Consider the following 7,663-nt stretch of genomic DNA (forward strand, 5'->3'; position numbering starts at 1 on the left):
CATGTGAGTAGCTTGTTCATGGCTTACCAATTTATGTATCTTTATTTACCTAAATCCAAGGGAAAGGATCTTATGTTGACTTCTTAGTCATATATTGTCTATTTGTTTGTTGATTTTATTTGCCCATTCATGCATTGACCCTACCCCCTTTTCAAACTAAAACACCCATTCAAACCTTGACTTACCTTTAGTAAATGGATCTTTCAACTACACTTGAAAATGCTTTAGTACACATGAAGCATTTCAAACACAACCTTCGACTTACTTTTAGTCAACGGATCTTTCAATTACAAATGCTTTAGTACACATGAAGCATATCAACTCAAACTTTGACTTACCTTTAGTCAAGTAACATTTTCCGAAAACATTTTGTACCCTTTTATTATCCCATCAAAAAATGCAAACAACTCTTAAAAACATAGATAAAATCAAAAGGTTCATGTAGAGTACTACAGATGATTAGGATGCTAATACCTTCCCTTTTCGTAACACACCCCCGTACCTTTAGAATCTCCCCCCCCCCCTTTTGCTTAGCTTAAGTTTAATCTTCTAGCTTTGCATATACATATTGGGTTTATTTTTGAATCTTTTCCCCTTCCCTTGGATAAATTAAAGTTCGGTGGTGATATTTTGATTCATGAGACAAGTCTAATCAATAGCTTGGTCTCCGACTCTTCACCGCGACAAAGATAAAGAAATAAAACGAGTACTTATATTAAAAAATTACACACTTGCAAAAAACACAAAGACTTTGTGGCCCAATGGATAAGGCGCTGGTCTACGGAACCAGAGATTCTGGGTTCGATCCCCAGCAGAGTCGTTTATCAAATTAAGACATTTTTTACATAAAATAAAGTATATATTTATTTGAAATGAAAATATAATATCTCATATATTTTTTATTCAAAATATCTAGAAAATATATGTTTTTAATGTATAAATCTTTGAAAATGATTTATATTTATGAATATTATTAATCATTTGAATAAATTTTAGAGTACCAATTCTTCTCCTTATTGTTTATTTTGGTTCTATGATGATATGAAAAAATCCAAAAAAACATTATTTATTTTACCACTTTTTATTGGATATAAAACATGTGCTTTTTAGGTGTTTTTAAGGATCCTAATCAATCTCTTTGGTTTATCTTTTGTTTTACCTTGTTGTTGAAAGTTTGTATGATCATAGCACACTCTTTCAAGTGTTGATTGTTGTACTTAACATGTTTAAACTTGATTATTTTCATATCATGTCTAAATTGATTCACCTTGAAAACATGCTTGAATGAATGGTTAGGAGATGATTAGGGTTTCCACTTGCTCGTTTCTTATTCATGACATGAGTAGGGTTTAGGTCTAAACTTGTCCCTAATGTGCTCTTGCCTCTTATTTAACTTGTATGCATAGTGATACATTTAAGATTTTACTTTGTCCATACCATGTTCATATGATCCATGTTTTGAATATCCTTCTCTCATCACAACTTGACTTGACAACCAATATCTTGATTATGATACTTGTCTTATGTGGTTTGATACCCTTGTGTTGAGTAATGTACACTTGCTTAAATCATGTCTTGTAATTCTATCCCAATTTGTGATTTTATATCCATATCTTGTAATTGTTTATCACTTCATCCAAGTATTTCCTTTATAAACTCCCATGATGATTGAATACGTATCTCATACATGTTCATGTGTCATCTCTTGTGGTGTTATGTAAACCTTTGTCATGTCTTGTTTATGATCATCATACTTCAAAAACATGTGAGTAGCTTGTTCATGGCTTACCAATTTATGTATCTTTATTTACCTAAATCCAAGGGAAAGGATCTTATGTTGACTTCTTAGTCATATATTGTCTATTTGTTTGTTGATTTTATTTGCCCATTCATGCATTGACCCTACCCCCTTTTCAAACTAAAACACCCATTCAAAGCTTGACTTACCTTTAGTAAATGGATCTTTCAACTACACTTGAAAATGCTTTAGTACACATGAAGCATTTCAAACACAACCTTCGACTTACTTTTAGTCAACGGATCTTTCAATTACAAATGCTTTAGTACACATGAAGCATATCAACTCAAACTTTGACTTACCTTTAGTCAAGTAACATTTTCCGAAAACATTTTGTACCCCTTTTATTATCCCATCAAAAAATGCAAACAACTCTTAAAAACATAGATAAAATCAAAAGGTTCCTGTAGAGTACTACAGATGATTAGGATGCTAATACCTTCCCTTTTCGTAACACACCCCCGTACCTTTAGAATCTCCCCCCCCCCTTTTGCTTAGCTTAAGTTTAATCTTCTAGCTTTGCATATACATATTGGGTTTATTTTTGAATCTTTTCCCCTTCCCTTGGATAAATTAAAGTTCGGTGGTGATATTTTGATTCATGAGACAAGTCTAATCAATAGCTTGGTCTCCGACTCTTCACCGCGACAAAGATAAAAAAATAAACCGAGAGTACTTATATTAACAAATTACACACTTGCGAAAAACACAAAGACTTTGTGGCCCAATGGATAAGGCGCTGGTCTACGGAACCAGAGATTCTGGGTTCGATCCCCAGCAGAGTCGTTTATCAAATTAAGACATTTTTTACATAAAATAAAGTATATATTTATTTGAAATGAAAATATAATATCTCATATATTTTTTATTCAAAATATCTAGAAAATATATGTTTTTAATGTATAAATCTTTGAAAATGATTTATATTTATGAATATTATTAATCATTTGAATAAATTTTAGAGTACCAATTCTTCTCCTTATTGTTTATTTTGGTTCTATGATGATAAGTGAAAACAACATAGACTAAGTTAATCTTTTACATTTGTATTTGCTTTTAAATCTTAATTGAGTTAAATATATTTTCATACTTTTGAAAATGCATTATGTTTATAATTTGTTTTGTCTATTATCGTAGTCAATATCAATAAACTTGTATAATTGGCAATGATGTGGAATACGAGATGAAAAAGTGTAATTTGTAAGTGCAAAGTGGACACTACATGGATTCCAAATCATTAACTCATAAAATAACCCTAATTTGGTTGAGGATAAGACACCAAACTTTCGAAGAATAACGATGGGACATTAGGATGTAAGAAAGATATGAAGAAGGTGTAGAAGAATGGGTTGTAATCTATTCATGATAAGACCATTTTAATTTAGGGATTTTTTTTGCGATTTCTGAATGTAAGGTTATAAAATGTGTACGATTTAAGAATAAACAATTTATGAATGTAGGGTTTATTATATTAGATAAGATGTAAGTATCATTTAACATTGTCATTATTGATGTTAGACCTAACTCAATAGTTAATATGGTCGAGGCAATCAGAACATACATGATGGAAAGGTGGACATAGAATAAGATGAGATTTTCTAACCCTGGTAATTAAGACATTTTATCCAACATTAAAATGTGGTTATGCATATTGTTTGTTTAAGTTGTATGATGTTTTTTTAATATGTATATTGAGATAGTCATCAAAACACTAATTTGTGGATTGTAAGGTATTTATATGTGTTCATTATAATGTTTCACTGACATGCTTTATATGTGTTGATTAAGTGCTCACTATAGTACTTACACGCTTTATGTTTTTTGATTCATGTAGTATAATATTCAGTGAGTATATTTTTTATGTTAGACACTAGAAAAAAATTGGAGATATACTTTGTGTCAACATGCAAGCACATGACTTTCCATGGATGAAACAAATACTTTTAGGTTTTCCTAGCCTTCACTAAACTACTGACATGAAGAGCAAGAACTATAAAGTAGAAAAGTACATTCTTGTGATTAACAAAATGGCCTAATTCAGGTAGTGTACAACCTTATTATGTATATATTATTAATAGTTCTAACCTATAGGTCAAGAAACATCATTTATGTGATCCACAAAGATACAAGAACGTGACAGGAAAACCAAAATAGAATAAATTGAATCATAAGATTAGGAGGATTGAATTACATGTTAGGTGCATAAGATGAAAAAAATGGTAATAATAAGTCAACATGAAAAGATCCACCTCAATCTCATCCAACTGAAGGGACATAATATTAGGGGAATAATGAACTTACTTATGGAGTACAAACACAAGGTCATACTCAAGTTTTAAAGTCTACAAATGGTACACATTCACAAGCAACAACAAAGGTGAAAAAATGAACATTGGAAGAGAAATAACAAGTTTTGGACCCCTAAGGCCTACAACAAGACTAAGAAAAGACATATTAAGTTGGCTAAATGTAAGACCTACAAGAAGACTAAGAAAATACATATTAAGTTGGCTAAATGTAAGACCTACAACTAGACTTAGTGCATCACACTTATCTTAACAAACTACAACCACTAAACAAACACTAATTAAGAGGAAAATTCTAACCAAAAAGAAATTTCCAAAAAAGAAGAACACTCCAATCCAGAAGAAAAATTAGGTTTTGTTAGTTTAATGTTTATGATAAACTAAGTGTGTGTTAAGGATCAATTAGTTATGTATTTTGATGTTGTTTTAAAAGTTTTGCAAAGTGAAATCTACATTTTTCTTCATAACTTCAAAAATTCATAACTTCATGATCCCTTAACCTTTTTGACCCATTCTTTTTGCCATGAGTTCATAAGTATGTCTATTTTATGATGATATGAAAAAATCCAAAAAAACATTATTTATTTTACCACTTTTTATTGGATATAAAACATGTGCTTTTTAGGTGTTTTTAAGGATCCTAATCAATCTCTTTGGTTTATCTTTTGTTTTACCTTGTTGTTGAAAGTTTGTATGATCATAGCACACTCTTTCAAGTGTTGATTGTTGTACTTAACATGTTTAAACTTGATTATTTTCATATCATGTCTAAATTGATTCACCTTGAAAACATGCTTGAATGAATGGTTAGGAGATGATTAGGGTTTCCACTTGCTCGTTTCTTATTCATGACATGAGTAGGGTTTAGGTCTAAACTTGTCCCTAATGTGCTCTTGCCTCTTATTTAACTTGTATGCATAGTGATACATTTAAGATTTTACTTTGTCCATACCATGTTCATATGATCCATGTTTTGAATATCCTTCTCTCATCACAACTTGACTTGACAACCAATATCTTGATTATGATACTTGTCTTATGTGGTTTGATACCCTTGTGTTGAGTAATGTACACTTGCTTAAATCATGTCTTGTAATTCTATACCAATTTGTGATTTTATATCCATATCTTGTAATTGTTTATCACTTCATCCAAGTATTTCCTTTATAAACTCCCATGATGATTGAATACGTATCTCATACATGTTCATGTGTCATCTCTTGTGGTGTTATGTAAACCTTTATCATGTCTTGTTTATGATCATCATACTTCAAAAACATGTGAGTAGCTTGTTCATGGCTTACCAATTTATGTATCTTTATTTACCTAAATCCAAGGGAAAGGATCTTATGTTGACTTCTTAGTCATATATTGTCTATTTGTTTGTTGATTTTATTTTCCCATTCATGCATTGACCCTACCCCCTTTTCAAACTAAAACACCCATTCAAACCTTGACTTACCTTTAGTAAATGGATCTTTCAACTACACTTGAAAATGCTTTAGTACACATGAAGCATTTCAAACACAACCTTCGACTTACTTTTAGTCAACGGATCTTTCAATTACAAATGCTTTAGTACACATGAAGCATATCAACTCAAACTTTGACTTACCTTTAGTCAAGTAACATTTTCCGAAAACATTTTGTACCCCTTTTCGTAACACATCCCCGTACCTTTAGAATCCCCCCCCCCCCCCCCCCCCCCCCCCCCTTTTGCTTAGCTTAAGTTTAATCTTCTAGCTTTGCATATACATATTGGGTTTATTTTTGAATCTTTTCCCCTTCCCTTGGATAAATTAAAGTTCGGTGGTGATATTTTGATTCATGAGACAAGTCTAATCAATAGCTTGGTCTCCGACTCTTCACCGCGACAAAGATAAAGAAATAAAACGAGTACTTATATTAACAAATTACACACTTACAAAAAACACAAAGACTTTGTGGCCCAATGGATAAGGCGCTGGTCTACGGAACCAGAGATTCTGGGTTCGATCCCCAGTAGAGTCGTTTATCAAATTAAGACATTTTTTACATAAAATAAAGTATATATTTATTTGAAATGAAAATATAATATCTCATATATTTTTTATTCAAAATATCTAGAAAATATATGTTTTTAATATATAAATCTTTGAAAATGATTTATATTTATGAATATTATTAATCATTTGAATAAATTTTAGAGTACCAATTCTTCTCCTTATTGTTTATTTTGGTTCTATGATGATAAGTGAAAACAACATAGACTAAGTTAATCTTTTAAATTTGTATTTGCTTTTAAATCTTAATTGAGTTAAATATATTTTCATACTTTTGAAAATGCATTATGTTTATAATTTGTTTTGTCTATTATCGTAGTCAATATCAATAAACTTGTATAATTGGCAATGATGTGGAATACGAGATGAAAAAGTGTAATTTGTAAGTGCAAAGTGGACACTACATGGATTCCAAATCATTAACTCATAAAATAACCCTAATTTGGTTGAGGATAAGACACCAAACTTTCGAAGAATAACGATGGGACATTAGGATGTAAGAAAGATATGAAGAAGGTGTAGAAGAATGGGTTGTAATCTATTCATGATAAGACCATTTTAATTTAGGGATTTTTTTTGCGATTTCTGAATGTAAGGTTATAAAATGTGTACGATTTAAGAATAAACAATTTATGAATGTAGGGTTTATTATGTTAGATAAGATGTGAGTATCATTTAACATTGTCATTATTGATGCTAGGCCTAACTCAATAGTTAATATGATCGAGGCAATCAGAACATACATGATTGAAAGGTGGACATAGAATAAGATGAGATTTTCTAACCCTGGTAATTAAGACATTTTATCCAACATTAAAATGTGGTTATGCATATTGTTTGTTTAAGTTGTATGATGTTTTTTTAATATGTATATTGAGATAGTCATCAAAACACTAATTTGTGGATTGTAAGGTATTTATATGTGTTCATTATAATGTTTCACTGACATGCTTTATATGTGTTGATTAAGTGCTCACTATAGTACTTACACGCTTTATATTTTTTGATTCATGTAGTATAATATTCAGTGAGTATATTTTTTATGTTAGACACTAGAAAAATATTGGAGATATACTTTGTGTCAACATGCAAGCACATGACTTTCCATGGATGAAACAAATACTTTTAGGTTTTCCTAGCCTTCACTAAACTACTGACATGAAGAGCAAGAACTATAAAGTAGAAAAGTACATTCTTGTGATTAACAAAATGGCCTAATTCAGGTAGTGTACAACCTTATTATGTATATATATTATTAATAGTTCTAACCTATAGGTCAAGAAACAGTATTTATTTGATCCACAAAGATACAAGAACGTGACAGGAAAACCAAAATAGAATAAATTGAATCATAAGATTAGGAGGATTGAATTACATGTTAGGTGCATAAGATGAAAAAAAATGGTAATAATAAGTCAACATGAAAAGATTCACCTCAATCTCATCCAACTGAAGGGACATAACATTTGGGGAATAATGAATTTGCTTATGGAGTACAAACACAAGGTCATACTCAA

General features: G+C 30.6%; 3 non-coding genes across 3 annotated transcripts; all 3 read left to right on the forward strand.

The window, feature by feature from the left end:
* Positions 1–747: 747 nt before the first annotated feature.
* Positions 748–820, forward strand: TRNAR-ACG (transfer RNA arginine (anticodon ACG)). Its single transcript has one exon. It is a non-coding gene; the product is annotated as a tRNA-Arg (tRNA).
* A 1,691-nt stretch (positions 821–2,511) lies between these two features.
* On the forward strand, positions 2,512–2,584 carry TRNAR-ACG (transfer RNA arginine (anticodon ACG)). The gene has a single exon. It is a non-coding gene; the product is annotated as a tRNA-Arg (tRNA).
* Positions 2,585–6,041: 3,457 nt separating this feature from the next.
* TRNAR-ACG (transfer RNA arginine (anticodon ACG)) lies at positions 6,042–6,114 on the forward strand. Its single transcript has one exon. It is a non-coding gene; the product is annotated as a tRNA-Arg (tRNA).
* The last annotated feature ends 1,549 nt before the right edge of the window (positions 6,115–7,663 follow it).

The sequence above is a fragment of the Lathyrus oleraceus genome, chromosome 6 (assembly GCF_024323335.1).
Source record: "Lathyrus oleraceus cultivar Zhongwan6 chromosome 6, CAAS_Psat_ZW6_1.0, whole genome shotgun sequence".
Lineage (NCBI taxonomy): Eukaryota > Viridiplantae > Streptophyta > Magnoliopsida > Fabales > Fabaceae > Lathyrus > Lathyrus oleraceus.